This window comes from Solanum tuberosum, unplaced genomic scaffold, assembly GCF_000226075.1.
Source record: "Solanum tuberosum cultivar DM 1-3 516 R44 unplaced genomic scaffold, SolTub_3.0 scf00120, whole genome shotgun sequence".
Taxonomy (NCBI): domain Eukaryota; kingdom Viridiplantae; phylum Streptophyta; class Magnoliopsida; order Solanales; family Solanaceae; genus Solanum; species Solanum tuberosum.
Genome location: NW_006239047.1, coordinates 542,198 through 559,265, shown reverse-complemented (window position 1 = coordinate 559,265; position 17,068 = coordinate 542,198). Strand labels below are relative to the sequence as shown.

Below are 17,068 nucleotides of genomic sequence, written 5' to 3'. Positions count from 1 at the left end.
AAATCTAAAGTTCCCATAAACTTCCAAATGATCTAACAACTAAACAATGCGGAAAAATACGCCTAGAACCTGAAAGTCAATGTACCAAAACATCTAACAAGATCCATAAGTCTAAAAAGAAGGGTTACAACCCCAAACTAATGTACTAATAACTAACTAGAAAGTCTAAATCCGAAATGTGGACATAGACAGAAAGAGAACTCAATGGCAGCCCGAAAGAACTGGCTCACCCTTGAATTCGAACCACTAATCTTCTAAGCGAGGTCTGTCAATAGTCGTCTGTACACAACCACAGTGTACTGATAGGATCATGCGGCTATCCCACTAAGTGCAACAAACGTAAGTCAATACAACATAATAATAACATGCATACACCAAACATATACAATATCATCAACATTTATGAACAACGAACAGTTTCATAACTCTCACATATCACAGTTATATCAAGTCATTGGTCCTTTCATAGAACCCAAACTTAAACTGTTAGCATACCGGAACTTGGTACCCGATCCAATGATTATGCCGAAACGTGGCAATCGATCCCATAATTATGCCAAAACGTGGCAACCGATCCAAGTTAGTGTGTCAGAACGCAACACCCGATCCATTCAACTAGCCACAATCACAATCAACAAAGTACATTCTCATAATCATACAATCAAGTCATCATTCATGACATTCATCATTCATCTATTCTCATTTACAATTAATGTGATCAATAATGCAACATTCGCATACATACATATATCATAATAAAACAAGAACAAACATACATCACACAATCATAGAATCGCAACCATCACCTACCTCGAAACAAGCTTGAAACCCTAAGAAACTTGATTCTTCCCTTTTCGGATTCGTTCCGCTTGTTCTTTGTCTACAAATAATTAATATAACACGGGAATCAATAAACAATCACTAATTACCCGAATTACTAACAATTCTATCAACCCTAGATCATACTCATGATCCCATTATCCAAATTAGGGTTTTTCCCATCATAATTCTCATATCAAAACTCTCCCCCCTCGATAACTACCCATTAAATTACGTTCTATGGATCGAAAAATAAATTCGGGGAGTTAAAACCTTACATTTAGCCTTAAAAATGGTGGAAAACTGTCAAGAATCGTCTGGGGTTTGTCTCCTTACTCTCAAAGTTGAAAAGTGCAGAATAAATACGTTTTGGGATTTATTTCCGACTTAAGTCGCGTCGGACCCGCCACAGCGGTCCTCACCCCGCTACAGGGGCCCCTCCCTGGCGGCAGAAATCCTGCCCCAGCGGCTTGCACGAACCAGTGAGCTATTTTAATAATTCCAAGACCCAATTTCACAACACACCTTCAACCAACGACACTCAGAAACTACCCGTTCACGCTAAGATCAATTATGGGTGTTCTACTAGCCCAAATTCAATTATGTAAAGTCGTATGGGTTACTTAACGACTTATCTATCTACTCATGTGATCAAATTCATAATTAGATCACCCAATTGCTACCAGATTTTCCTAGACCTCACAGACTCCGATTTCGTCCAAATCTGGACTAGGTTGGAAAAATCTCAAGTTACTACGAAAAAGTTTTTCGGCCTAAAATTTTTCCTCATTGGATTTTCTATAACGACGGGAACAGGTCGTTACAACATCACAAGGGAAATTATTAACAAAAACAAATGAATTTAGACTGCATCATGTTAACTTCATATATTGGAACATTTCATACTAATGTATATATTAAGCAAAAAAATTTATTATATCATCCAAATTTGTTTTCCTCAAGTACTCAAGGTTATGTAATATACCTTCTTAGGATAGAACGACTTACTTCATCAGAATAGTGGTACCTCATATTCTGCTAAACTTCGAACTCACTCAATGACAATAAATCACACAAAAAATTTAATGCAAGAAGAAGATTAAAAAAATATTGTGGTTGAAAAATGAGAGGAAGACCCTCCATTTATAGTCAACAAAGGGTAGTATGAACAAATATTTTGTGTCTTATCTGAAAAGTCATGACATTTTGAGAAGCCACAACACTTTGGAAAAGTCACAACTTATTGAAAAAGTCACAACTCATCGAAAAATTACAACCCTTTGAAAAAAGTCACAACTTATCGAAAAAGTCTCAACTTATCGGAAAAGTCACAACTCATTGAAAAAGTCACAACCTAAGTTAGGGATATTATAGTAATTTAACATTCGAGTTAGGAGTTCATGCTTTTAAGGTAATATATAAGTTAGGGATATTATAGTAATTTAACATTCAAGTTAGGAGTTCATGCATATATATATATATATATAGTAGTAGAAGGGCATGGCCCGTGCTAACATAGTAAGCCTGTTGTAAACAGAGTATTGATGGAACTTATTTCAACTATATAAGCCACAATTTGCAATGAAGCAACTTATTCAAGTTATGAATGATTTAGTTAAAAGGGATGATCTAGTAAGTTAGAAACAAAAGAAATTCAAAAGAAAAAAGAAGTATTCTAGCAATTGCAATGTGTCCTGAGAACATCAACTCTGCAACTCCTTCCTTGCACATATTTCCTTTTTCAGTGCCTGGACGTTGCTATTTGTTGTTCCTGGAAATTATTGAAAAGGAACACATCAAAAATAGTTGGGCCATGTTCCTATTAAGATATCAACTTCACTATTTACACAAATTGCATATTTATATCAAAATGGCAAAATCAGAAGATTTTAGATACAAGTTAAGTAGTTCTCTTATGTTTAAAGGTTGAAGTTAAAAAGTAAGTAAGCAAATTCAGATAAGTCAGGTATTATACATGTTGTTAGAGAAAATAGATTGGCAATGTCAAATTAATAATAATGGAAAATGTAATGGAAAGAGTAGGCTTACTTGTTTGAGAAATGGTCAGAGGATTGTATACTTTTTCCTTTGTTTGAGTTGGTCGAACTTGATGACTGACAGCTGACAAACAAAATACAAAATATATTTACAGACAGACTCGGTCAGTACACATTGGCAGATGGAACACATTGACAACATTAAGTTAATAAAAGAGGATCAGGTAGATGAGATAGATCAGAAGATGCCGGGAGATTGCGGCAACCTTTTATTCCTTCTTTTTATAAATTCCCACATAAACAATGCCTACCAATGCTGAAACTCCATCTAGTGCAACTACTACTATTACATCTATTATTTTATCTGATGAACCTGATAAGACACTTATAAAAAATAATCGATACACTTAGTTGGTGCAGTCTTTCCATCAACAGATTGATTTGAGAGCAAAGAGGAATTTCTTCAGATATAACACGCCTACAACTCGATGTTCAACATATATAGCTATAAAGACCCACCATGAAACAATATAAATACTTACAACAAATCATATGATTTCTCATAAACAAAAAAAAATCGCATTATCGATGAAAAAGAAATAAATAGTAGTACCTCTTGACTGCTAGCAGAATTATACCATTAGCTTGATTATCATAAATGTTATAGAAAGATAAAGCAGTGAGCTCTAGTTAGTCTCCACACTAACACAAACTTGATTTATAAAATTCGAGTACGTCATATTTTTGAAAAAAAAAAAAGTTCAAACTTAAATATGAAAATGTGTAAATGACTAAATGTTTATAAAATGCTATCTACAACACCCTCCACAACTTTAACCATCCAAAATTTATCATCCATTTGTTTGTTTGCTTGTTCTTTTTCTCTTATCCTTCTTTATTTTTTTATTTTTTTTTGGAATATTGTAAGATATATTATCTTACCAAACTTCGTTTTACCAATTTCTACCGTTATAAGAAGCCACTCATTGTTTTTCGATATGTATTCTGCAGTATTAAAATAAATTTTCACACTCAGGAGTCGCACCGGTCATGATGACTTTCAATCCAAAGGCCAACGAAAAGAGTAGTACACTTTCATCAGTGAAAACTTTCAAAAATCACAACCTAAACAATTAAAGAGTATAGTAGAACTTCACTTGTGCAGAAGCTAGATTAAAGAAAACAGTACCTGAAATAATAGTAATATCATTCCTAAATTTCTCAAGCGTCTTTCCATAATCTTTAGAAAGGAAGCATTTCAAAGATTCTAAGACAATTTCTCATAGCTTTCTGTTTCTGCTGTCGCTACAATCTGCCAAAAAAACATAACCCAAAATCAAAAGCCATGTTCTTTCCTTCAATATCATCAAACAATCCACATGCAAAGGCAAGTACCGAAAAATTCATCGTACCAGAAACCATTTAGATTGAAGCAGAGGAAACTATTCATTCATTAACTTAAGCTCATCTTACAATGGTTTCTATTGTCGATCTCCGAAAGAAAATTAGCTGATGTGATTCCATCTGGTGGTTGAAAGGTACCCAATGAAGATCCTATAAAGAATTAAATAAACAAAATTGAAAAAAAGTACTCTGTTTTCAGAAATCACCAGAGAGCAATTGAAACAATAGGTGCATTACTCTATTTTCAAAAATACTCATGCATGAAGAAATAACATCTAATTGAGTTAAAAAATGTCAGAGTATTCACATAAGTGTAATAAGATTATTGTAAAATCTTTACCTGGGTTATGAAGGGACATGCCATGTTCCTTCATCTGACACGGCAATGTAGGACTTTTCACCGTCGATGATACCTTCTACATTCTTTGGAGGTGTGTTGATGTCTTCTCAAATTTCCATTTCCACATATGAAGTGGAACTCCAGGATCAATTGGAATGGAGAACAGTAAAATTTCAGAACTTGGTGCTTGAAATCTAAATAGATGTTTCAACATTATCTAATAACATATAAGAACAAAGGAATTATATTACTCTCTAGAATAAAGAATCATGTATTTTGTAAATGCACCAAAGGAGAAGATACAAGGATAACTATTAAAGCTATACTGTGATGGTCCAATCAGCTGATTAAACAATGTACAGTAATGTCTCTAAAAAAATTCCTAATAGTATTTTTTTTAAGAAGTAAAATTTCATTCCTCACCTAACAATAGAGTTACCCACAATACCATCAAGTAACTTCAATTCCTTGCTTGTTTATTCCTACTGAACTTGAAAATGTCCGTAGCTGCATTTGGAGAACTATTAATAGTGAGAAAGAGACCTTTATGCTCTTCTTTTTATTATTTTTCTTCCAATTTCAACACATCTTCTAAAAGTTTTAGTTAAAAGAGTGAAAGAGAAAGGGAAAACAGATTTATATTAAGATAAACCATTTGATTAATAGCTTAAACTGAATAACAATGTCAATTCACGAGTGGAATATCACATCGACAACATTTTATTTTATTTTTGTAAGTATACATAGACAATATTCACAACAATTTTTCTTATAAAGTAATAAATTTTGTATTGATAATTGAGCAGAAAACAGCCATATACACATGTTAATAACACAAACTGAATTCACCTTAAACATACCATCCCTAGAGGGTAATAGAACATATTTTTCTTCCTTCGTTTCAATTTATTTGTATCACTTTTCTTTTTAGTACGTTTAAAAGAATGTCTTTTTACCTTTTTTTTAAACATACCATCCCTAGAGGGTAATAGAACATATTTTTCTTCCTTCGTTTCAATTTATTTGTATCACTTTTCTTTTTAGTACGTTTAAAAGAATGTCTTTTTACCTTTTTTTGCAACTCTTTATTTCTAACTTTTCACATGACATGTTAAAGACCACAAGATCAAAAGGGCATTTTGGCACATCCTATATATTTTTAGTTTAAGACCATAAAATTCAAGGATCTTTATGACTTATAAAAACATACATAAAACATGATTTTCTCCTTTAACATGATGCAATTAGGCAATGAAAAACACACAAAAAATCATATAACATGCATATAAGAGATTCTTCTCATAAAACATCAGCTTCTAAAATATAGCTACTAAATAATAAAGCAAGCTTTTAAATTCAAAAGTAATTATCAAGATTAACATATTAAACAAAAACCATAACAAAATTCTGAAAATTGGAAGCAAAGAAGAGCAAATATTATCATACCAAAGATTTTGGAAGTTGCTCCTAGTCTAAGTAAATGACAAAGAATGATGAACAGAGATCGCCATACGTGTATCTCCTCTAAGTAGCAAATAGAACATGTATTATCTACTGAATGAAGCCTTAAGAATATTTGCAATTAGCAAGTAGTACTTGTTTAATGAAACGGGCCCAAATAAAATACAACTTACATTACTTATGGTACAAGTATTTACCTTTAATTATTCTATATAGAAAAGAATGAAGGACATAAATTTAATTTTTTTTTACAGCCATGGACTCTTCTTAGTGTTCTTTGAGTAAACCTAAAACCTTCCTCAACCTAGACACCCGATTCTCTTCAAAAGTTTGATCCAGAGATCAAAGAAAATAGCAATGGACATAAAAACTAAAAATAATACTACGGCATAAAAAGATATATTGTGAGAGATTGATATTTACCTGCAAGTGCTTTTACTAAATTATCTTCTGCCTCTCTAAGCTCAGTTTTCAATTTCCCAAGATTTGCAGCCATGCCGAAAAGCTTCAAAGCAAAAAAACACTTAATTAGTAAGATTTACCATGAAAATGGGCACCCAAAAAAATTGATTCTTTTTTTAAAATAGAGTTCAATTTAACCCAAATAGAAAATACCCTTCAAAGACGGATACTTTTAAGAATGTCTGTAAATGATAAAGTTTGACATATTAAATTCCATCATATACAGAATGTGCTGGTAGTAAAACTCAGACCAAATCATTAGAAAAAGAGAACACTACGGGTATGAAGAAATCTCAAATGTAGTATTTTCAATTTACCCTGGAATTGAAGGGTTTCTTGTGCTTGGAGGTTGGTTGAATCCAAAGATTTTCGAAAAGAGATAGTGCATGCATCTGTTGTTGAATTTATAAATCCCTATTACATGTTAACCTAAGTTGCTCCATTCTGTTTAGTCTAACATTTAGGGTTTACAAAATGAAAATTTTGGTACTTGTCAAAATGGTAAAGATAAATGAAAAAAAAAAAGAGGAAAGACCAAGAAATCTATATCATACCCAATTGAATTTTGAGGTCTTTGCTGGTATGTGGCAGAAGAATTTTTTTTGTTGCAACTCATCAATACAAAATTGAGACGGGTCTACACTCCTGGGCATAGGAGATGAAGAAGAAGTGGGTTCAACATAGGAATTCTATCCATGCAACATACCTACCGGCTACAGCCACATACCAATAAAGCAACAAAAATTGAAAGCAATATCAAAACAATCAAACATAAAAGCAACAAAACAAGACAAAGTTTAACCCAAAATCTTGGAAGAAGATGATGAGAAACCAAAGAAAAACAATGAGAGCAAAAAGGAGAGAAAAAATAGAATAGCAAACTGGAGAAGAGATGGAAGCTTACCTGGAAGGAGAGATTGCAGGGAGAAAGAATTTGAGATGCTTTCTGCACAGAGGTGTGCATCGGTTGGTTCGGTTTGATTTTATATATTATCAGTTCGGTTTATCAATTTTTGGTTTTTAAATATGCTAACCCAATAACAAACCAATAAGATATTCTTTATCAGTTTTCGGTTTATCGGTTTTTGGCCGTTATCGGTTCGGTTTTCGGTTTACCCAATAAGAAAATGTCCGTAAAATATTATATGACTTCCCACTTCTCTAAATGCTTTGATATAGTGAAACAAGAAAGATAATGACAAATTGCATCAATAAGAGAAAATATAGTACGAAGGCTATAATTACATGTCACCGCCAAAACATAGTATGGAATTTTTTATGTTAATCAAATTACGGACCTTTACAAACTTGCAAATGCTACAACCTACAATTACAAACTAAAACTAAAATCAAATAGTCCAACAAGACTAAAACTAAAACTAAAATCAAATAGCTACAATTGTGAACCCTTACTTTAGTCTTTAGGTTTTGAGTAAACAATAAAGACTAGTAAAACGGCCTAGTGTGAAGTGGGTAGAGTACTAATAATTTGATATAGTTATAGTGTCTAGTTCTATATTAAATTAATAATATTTAATAATTAGGAAGGGTAAAATAGTCAATTATTATCGTCTTATTGGTTATCGGTTTACCCAATAACCCAATAGTAAAAATCGATACCGAACCAATAACCCAATAGTAAAAACCGATACCGAACCAATAACCCAATAACTTTTTTTTATAAATCCATTAAAAAACCAATAACAATAACTCAATAACATTTTTTCGGTTCGATTTATCGGTCGGTTCGATTTATGCACACCCCTATTTCTGCATACGCATTGTTTTGGTAGGAAAAAAAACATATACACGTGTTAAACAAATAGGCACACAAAAGATAAAGTAATCAATACCCAATGAAATAGGTACACATTTATAGTACCACTTAAATAGCTTTGTGTACAATACTTTATAGTCCTATTATTATTGGCTTATAAATAAGGGTAATATATATATATACTAGTAAGGCCCGGGCCCAACATAAATAATGTATTATTGTAAATTTTCAAAAGTTCTTACAACATGTTATGTTCAATGGTGTGCGGTTGAATGTGACGCTAAGAAGATGTATAAAATGTTAATGTCTTTGTGATTGGAAAGATTTTTTAGATTCATAAACAGGATAAATATCCAAAGTGAATGTTGCTCCAACTATTTGAAGAAGCTGAATGAAGCTGCACATATGGTCCTAAATATTTGAATCAGTAGTATTATTGCGAGTTGGATCTATTTATTCCTTCAACATCTGCAAGGAAAGGACATAATATATATTGAACAAGTTGAAAATAGATACTCAAAATGTTTGAAGAACTTTATCAATACATTCAAACAATAGTTTGAAAGAATTAACAAGATAGTGAATGAATTTTAATTCAACGCGAGGGCGAGGGTCAAGTTCAAATCCCATATAACTGAAGACTATTTAGCAATCTTGGATTCATGGAATGTTTCTTCATATTTCTGTAACTGGCGTGGAGTCACATATGGTCTTCAACGGCGAAGATTAACTTACTTGAATCTGAAAGGGAAGAGGTTAGCAGGAAGCATCTCATGATGTATTGGAAATCTTTCCTTTCTAAACTTAGTTGATCGTTCAGAGAACTACAACTTTGCTGAGACGCTAAGATGACATTCAGAGATTATTTCATGATTACCTACTAAAATATCACCTGTCTTTACCCAATATTCCATCACCAGAATTCTATTTTTGTCTAAATTGCAAAGTAAGTGAGTTTCTAAATGCGATATTTCATTAATTAGTTTTTCAGGGGCTTGGTTTGTCACACGAGTATGAATTTAATAATTATGTATGCCAAAAGTATGAAAGCCTTCTTACATCAAACACTCGTTAATAAGTACTGCATTTTCCGAATTGTAACACTGCTAATACCTGCACCACTACTAAAATTGGTAGTTTATGAATGACTGGAAAATAAAAAGGAGAACATTTTTTTCGCCTGACGGAAGTTTGCAATTATGATAACTTGTAAAGGCAGAGCAGAAGCATAATTATGTGTCAGGACAAACAGAAAAGGGGGCAAACACACACAAACATACAAGTAAAAGTGGGAAGAGTGAGTGGAATACCTTCTGTATTTTTTTTATTTTTTATTTTTTTTTATAACCGAGAAATCCGTCTGTGACCCGCCCTTTGGACCAATCACAGCCTTCTAAACTCGGTGAATAATGGGCCCGCCCCTCTACCCTTCTCCACTTAAATACCGGGCTTCGCTTTGCATGGTGTGGGGCTTGAACCTGCGACCTAAGTCACAAATCCTCCACCTTTTGCCACTCGAGCTAGGCCTTGGGGGCAATACCTTCTGTATTTTGGAGCTAGAGTTTGGCTTCAATGAAACGTTATTTTCCTCTCTAGGCTGCTCACCGGTGGATTCAATTTTAATTAGACGTTGTAATATGAGAAGAGGGACTTTTTGTCAAAAAAAGAATTGAATCTTTCAAGTTCACTTCAGGTTAGATCTATGAAGTGAGAAATTTTGAGAGTACTAACATGTTTCCAAGCGAGGGGGTAATGAAGGCACACTGTTCGTCGTTGCAGTAAGTTCATTTGTCTTTTATCGAATGCAAAGGCCAGTCAGCTCCAATGACTTAAGTTGAAACTCTAAAATTCAAAACAGTTTTGTCATAGTGTTAACCAACAGGAAGGTAGGAAAATTGGTGAAAGCTAGACCAATTAATTTATATCCGAAGTAGCAAGAATAAGGTTATTAATGACCAAAATTAAACACAAGCAGGAAAGCAGAAAGGCTAGCCGGAGGAAATTATAGATTAAGGACAAATCACAAGAAATCTGAAGGAGATATTATCTGAAATCAATGAATGAAGTGGAAGAAGCAGGGCAAGTAGCGGAGAAAGCAAAGATAAATCCCAACAAATATCGATGAAAGTGTGAGGAATACACTTTTGCATGCCTCCATTACATATGGAGCATCCTTCAGTGTCCCATATGAAGTTTAGGTGAGACTTCGTTCAAATTCATATCAGCTGGATGTTGTCATTTTCCTGTAAGTAAATAGGCAATAACACATGATAAAGTAGATAGAAAGGATGAAGGTTGATGAGATAGTTGGGAGAGATAAAGTCAGCCATGTTTAACTGTCAAAGCTTCATAATGATCTTTACCAATACATAAGCCGATTATACTATAACAAAGGAAAGCAGGAGCAAGTATATCGAGGAAAACAGAATTAAGGTGAATAGGTTGTAACAGAACTGGATAAGTCTCAAGCAAGTATATATTAATTGTAATCCCAATCAAACTTAAGCTTATCCAAGTCTCAATCATCTTATGCAAAACGTCGAATGAAAGGGATGCACAATATTTAACTTAACACTTTTAAATCTTAGTTATATAAAGGAATCAGATACCAAAATCATAAGCTTGAAACGTAAGATAAAATGAGGGCTATCTTAAAGTAAAACCATATAGAAATTACTAAGCAACTAATGTAAATTCAAATTGGTACAAACTTGTCACTATTATTTTGTTACAAATGTAATTCTCCAAGAAAACTATTACTGAACACATCAGTTAGCATATATCACTATATAACACATACAAATATTGCAGCTCTTACTTCTGTCAAGGTTTCACAGTTGCTTTAGTGATTGTGCAAAATAATATAGGCAAGTCCCTCAGTAAATTAAAGCTCTTGCAGAAAGGAACAAACTCGGAAGAGAAGAAGTTGTCCAACAGAATAGAGTTGAAGACAAATCAGAAATGATGTTGCACCACAAAGAATTCACACAACAAAAATCAGAACAATTCAATTTATGCCGATGAAGTTAGCAGAGTCAATGTAGACACGTTAGCATCTGAAGCAAAAATTGTACAATCCAAAAGATCTAAAAAACAAAAATTAGCTCCTAAGACCTAATATCCGTTATCTGTAAGTACCATGACAACTGCAAGCTTTGTCATAAAACTTAATTTGTCTAATATCAAAATTCATGACAATAACATCGATAAATTAGCACAAAAAAATGGCAAGAGATTCAAGGAAATAGTGGCAAGAGATTGAAGGTGAGACAAAGAAAAGTCGATCAATCTGGAGAAGAAACGAAGGTAAAACCAAAACCAAAACACACAATTACATACAGAATAAAGCGGCAGCCAGGTTTAGAGTTAGATGGAGGCAGGTGGCTTAAGAATTCAACACGTGTCAGACATGGTTAATGACAAAAATACCCCTGGGAAGAAAGCTGGCAGGACAACGACCAGCTGCTTCCTTGGGCACTTCTATATATAGATATAAACTCCTGCTACTTTACATGAATTTCACAAACTTGTGAACATCAGGCATGACGTAAAAGCAAGAAATATTTCCTAACCTTGACTGATTCTGCAAATATGAACTTTTAGCTCCATGTTGATACTTAGTAAAATAAGAAGATAAGCTCAAGAGCAATCAGTCACCACAATTAATTTCTTTCGCATTGGGAAAACTATTTGAAGTTGCCCTCCCTGCGAAGAATATACTATGTGTTCCTTTAACATAAGTGTAGATTAAAAGAAGTTAAAAAGTAGGTAAAACTGATATTTTTGTTACTTAATTGTGCAAAGAAAGTTCGGATTTCTAACAATGACATTTTTTCAAACATATGTTATAGGGAAAAGGGTCAGAAAAATACATCAATTTTTCATCAATTTTGGCCGAAATTGTTGTTACGATACCTATACCAAACTTTATGGAGGACCTTCCCCCCCTGCACTATTTAATAGTGTATTTTAAAAGTATATATGTGCCTACGTGGACACGTTACTATTTATAATGATGCAATATTTATGATGTCCATGTGGGCACATATATACCTTTAAAATACACTATTAAATAGTGTAGGGTATATTTCAGACCTTTTTTCCTATGTTATAGTAAAGATCACCGGAGGATAATGACCAACTTGACATCAACAACTCCCAATTGTACCAATGATTGTTGTCTATAGAACAATTGATTAAGTAATAGCAGATCATGGCTTCACTCTCTTTCTTATTTTTGGGAAAACTCTATTACAGAAGTATCATGTATTTGACAATTGTATATACCTAAGCTATGAAATTCACAACAAAATTGGAGGCGACTAAGCTATGAAATTCACAACAAAATTGGAACATCATGAATACTTTTTCGAGAGCACACTAAAATGGTGGCAGTTATAAGATATCAAACTGATATTTTTTTTCATATTATGCTAATTTTCCATTATAAAGCTTAAACCACCAAGATAAGATAAGTTGGCATACTCCCATATATGCCTTTAGTCCTGATAGAAAAATCATGATGCAACCCAAAAAGAGAAATGATAACATGAAACTTTAAATAAGTTAACTGAGGCATATTATCAAACAACTTAGATGCACAATCCACTTGATATAAAGATTTTTGTAAGACGATCTAACTTTTGCACTAATTAATGGCTAGAAAAATTAAATTCATCAAAGAAAAATAATGCATGTGCAAATCAAGCAGTTAGTAAGGCGCATGTAGAAATCTTAGCTAGAAACTATATCAAAAGAGTAGGAAACTAAGGCACACATACGAAATTGTATTTACTTTTAATGTCTGAATCACAATTCACAAAGAATCGAAGTGACCAGCAAGAAAGAACTCAGAAGAACAAATCAGAGCAAACATAATAGCGAGCAAAAAGTGAAAGGATTTTAGCTTTGTGTACATACTCTAGAGACAAAGTAAAGCAAAACCAAGGTGCAATTTAGTACAGTAAATTGGAACGGAGAATTTGAAAAGAAATAGAAGCACTGAGAAATAGTAAAACTTGGAGTGGAGAATTGGACATAGTAGAATTGAGACAACCAATTTTGTTATTAATGTATATTACAGTTCATTGGAGCAAAGAATCGAGATAACCAATTTCGTTATTCATGTATATCACATTCACATAAGTAGATACACAAGACAATCAATTTCATGAACTTCGAGTATCCATATTTGGACCAAAACATTGCAATCGTCAAATCAGTGAGCTTCTAATATAATTCATTCAATTTAGCAAATTATAAATCTTTATGGACCAAAATATTCAAAATAAGAAGAAAATCAAGAGTCTGCTATCGCAATCCCATCACAATGAAATGGGTAAAACAAAGAAAGGATGAAAGAGAAAGAAGAGAAAACAACACACAATCAAACATGCACCCAAGGAAAAGCTGAAACAAAGCAATAATCACACATACCTTGTAGAATTAATCACACAAACAAAACAATAAGATGTTCAAATTTTAAGTTCAAAAAGATTGTTACCTAAACTGTATTTGCTTTTTCTCTGTGTTGGGAAATTTCAACAATGGCAAAGAGCAGATTTATTAATTTCCTGTAAATAAAGAAAACACCCAACAAATTAAGAACGTTTGATAGTAGTTTCTTTACAATTTCAAGAGTTTCATTCGACAACTTCATAAAGAATAACCTAGAATGAAATGGAGAAGGTGGGAATGAGTTAAATATAGGGAAGAAAGTTGCACCAAGTAACAACACGTGGCTTCATGAAAGAAGAATCAATTTATGCCTTGAAATTACAAAAATGCCCTTATTTGTATGCTTCATGGAATTGCACTGTACAACTATTGAAGCCACGTTAGTCCTTCCCAACTCTCCCTTCTAAATAAGGGTAAAATAAAATAAATATAATATATAAAATTAAATTTCATATAGTTTGTTTTCAAGAATAAAAAGATATCATATAAATTGATGAAAGAGTATGTATATATTTAAGTTTTATGGATACTTTTCGATTTTGGGTTACATCAAATAGTACAAAGACTTATGTAAGTATTTGTCAAGATTATTGATGCTCTTTACATTATATTTTCTTGTTTGGTGAATATTTGATGCATTTAATTATGTATGAAATTATTGAGAATAGAAAAAATAATAATTTATACCCCTTTCATTTTTCGTATTAGTTATTTTTTAAAATTTTTTTACATAAAAATGGTACTTTACTAATTTACTCCTTAAGAGTTGTTTTTCCAATTTTACAAATTTTGTTTATATTTTTAAAAAGAATTAATTATTAGTGTAATGAAATTAAAAATAAAATTATACTTTAATTTGTTAATTGACAAATATTTTTAATAACTATTTTTAGTAAAATAAATAATCAATACAGGATTTAAAAAAATAACATCAAATGTTAAAAGTATGAAGTAGGCTAAATTTCACATTTTTTTTATTAATAATATTATTTTAAAAAGGGAAAAGGTCCTGATTTACCCCTGAACTTTATGATTTGGAGCTGATATACCCTCCATTTAAAAAATGGCTCATATATGCCCCTGTCGTTATAGAAATGGCTCATATATGCCCTTTTACTTAACAGAATAATATTTAATAAATTAAAATTTTATTTTATTTTAGCTTTAATTTAAGAAAATGCCATGTGGCATTTAAAATACCCCACCTTCCACCATACCCACCCGACCCAATTGGAAACAAAAAAAACTCACCCACTCAAATTAACTTCACCCATTTCATTTCATCGTTTCCACTTCAACAGAAACAAAAATCAAAATTGTTAGGATCCGGTGAGCTCTACGATCCTGAGATCGGGAATGTAGAAGATCCACCATTGAAGCCAATGGTAATTTGTGAGACAGAAACAAGGATAGAAAAGAGGTCTTGAATATTTGAAGGAATAGGAAACAGGGGAATCAAACAAGGATTGCTTTTAAAGGGGATGCAGAGGAATCTCGACCCTTCGAATCTGTCATATTCTCCAAATAAGACTACTTGGAAGGGCAAGGAAGCATTCACTACCAGTCAGTTACAAGCTGAAGTAAAGAAGAAGAGAGTGTAGCAACTGACAATGAAGGAAAAATGGCTCGTGGATACTACTATATTTCTGAATTCACAAACTTTAAATATTAGATTCCAAGGCTCGGTTGCAGATTTTGTGATTTGTGCCTAAGTAACTTTTGGTTCATTATAATGGTTTATGACAACTTTTGATGAATCTTATTATGCCTTATGTAATGGATTTATCAACTTTTGTATCATTTAGTAATGAAATGAACATGTTTGAAACATTCAAAAATGAGATAGAATCATCAATGACTCGTTGACATTCCACGTCGGAGCTAAAATCATATTTCAAGAATCATTCGAACTGCAGAAATGCTTCTCATTTATCACTAATATTTCATCTCTGAGATGACTCCAAATAAATCTAGGGCATCATCTAAGCTATCTACTACTTCAAAGAAGTTTGTGAAAAATGCTAATTTTCGTCGTAAGTTAACAATTTTGAAACCGATTGGGTCTAATTTAGAGCTCACCGGAACCCTCACAAATTTTTTTATTTTTGTTTCATTTGAGCGTGGAAACTGAAAACACCGAAATGAAATGAGTTGGGTTAATTTCAGTGGGTGGGTTTTTTTGTTTCCAATTGGGTGGGGTGGGTATGGTGGAATGTGGGGTATTTTAAATGCCACATGGCATTTTCTTAAATTAAAGCTAAAAAAATAAAATTTTAATTTATTAAATATTAATTTGTTAAGTTAAAGGGCATATATGAGCCATTTTTATAACGGCAGGGGCATATATAAGCCATTTTTTAAACGGAGGGTATATCAGCTCCAAATCATAAAGTTCAACGGTAAATCATGACCTTTTCCCTTTAAAAAAACAGCAAAATATTACTCCCTCCGTCCCTTTTTAGTTGTCCACTTTAGAAATAGCACACAGATTAAGGCAACAATGATTAGCACAGTGAAGTTACAATTTTACTCTTATGACAACTTTTCACTTCAAAATTACAACCACTTCTTTGAATTCAAGTGAAATAAATTGGAGGGAAACAACATACACTTTTACAACTTTCAAGAAGTGTAAATAAGGGTATAATAGGAAAAAAATTGTTGTCCTTTCTTAATTTATCAAAATGGACAATAAAATAGGGACAACTAAAAAAGAAAATATGGACAACTAAATAGGGACGGAGGGAGTAAACAATAGTAAAAAAAAAAAAAGAGAAGTTGAAAAGTTGAATCAAAGGGAAAAAATTTAAAAAGAAAGGGAGAGAGAAAGCTGACCCATTTTTCTGAAAATGGAAACCAATAATCTGACAAATTCTAAAAGCGGCTCATACATGTTTTGTCTCCATATCACATCTTTCTTCGGTCATGTCCAACCTAATCCTCTATTTTACTCTCTAAATATATAATTTTATATTTTACTTTTTAAAAAGGAATATTTTTCTCTCTTCTTAATATTATATTACTATTTCTATTTCATTCTTATTTTCTTATTTCATAATATAAATCATATATTTCTTTTTTCTCAAATAATTACTTTATATAATTTTTAATATGATATGAAATTATATTTTATTCTAAATTTTTAAACAACATAAATTGCAAGAAAATATAATATAATACATAAATTAGGGGACAAATTCAAATAAAAGTGACATACAATTACATAAACACTCAATTTTCAAAATTATTACGTTACTCTCATAAATACTCTATTAATGCATCACGGAGTTCAAAATGGGCATTTTTTGTCCTTAATTTTTTTATGTCTAGCTAAAAATTGTTCAAACCGGA

At 32.2% G+C, this 17,068-nt stretch overlaps 2 long non-coding RNA genes across 2 annotated transcripts; both read right to left on the bottom strand.

The window, feature by feature from the left end:
* Positions 1-6,312: 6,312 nt before the first annotated feature.
* Positions 6,313-6,821, bottom strand: LOC102591909 (uncharacterized). Its single transcript, XR_367513.2, has 3 exons — positions 6,801-6,821; positions 6,445-6,484; positions 6,313-6,325 (listed from the first exon to the last, which is right to left on the bottom strand). It is a non-coding gene; the product is annotated as an uncharacterized lncRNA (long non-coding RNA).
* Positions 6,822-10,236: 3,415 nt separating this feature from the next.
* Positions 10,237-13,930, bottom strand: LOC107061197 (uncharacterized). Its single transcript, XR_001473846.1, has 2 exons — positions 13,764-13,930; positions 10,237-10,503 (listed from the first exon to the last, which is right to left on the bottom strand). It is a non-coding gene; the product is annotated as an uncharacterized lncRNA (long non-coding RNA).
* Positions 13,931-17,068: the final 3,138 nt, after the last annotated feature.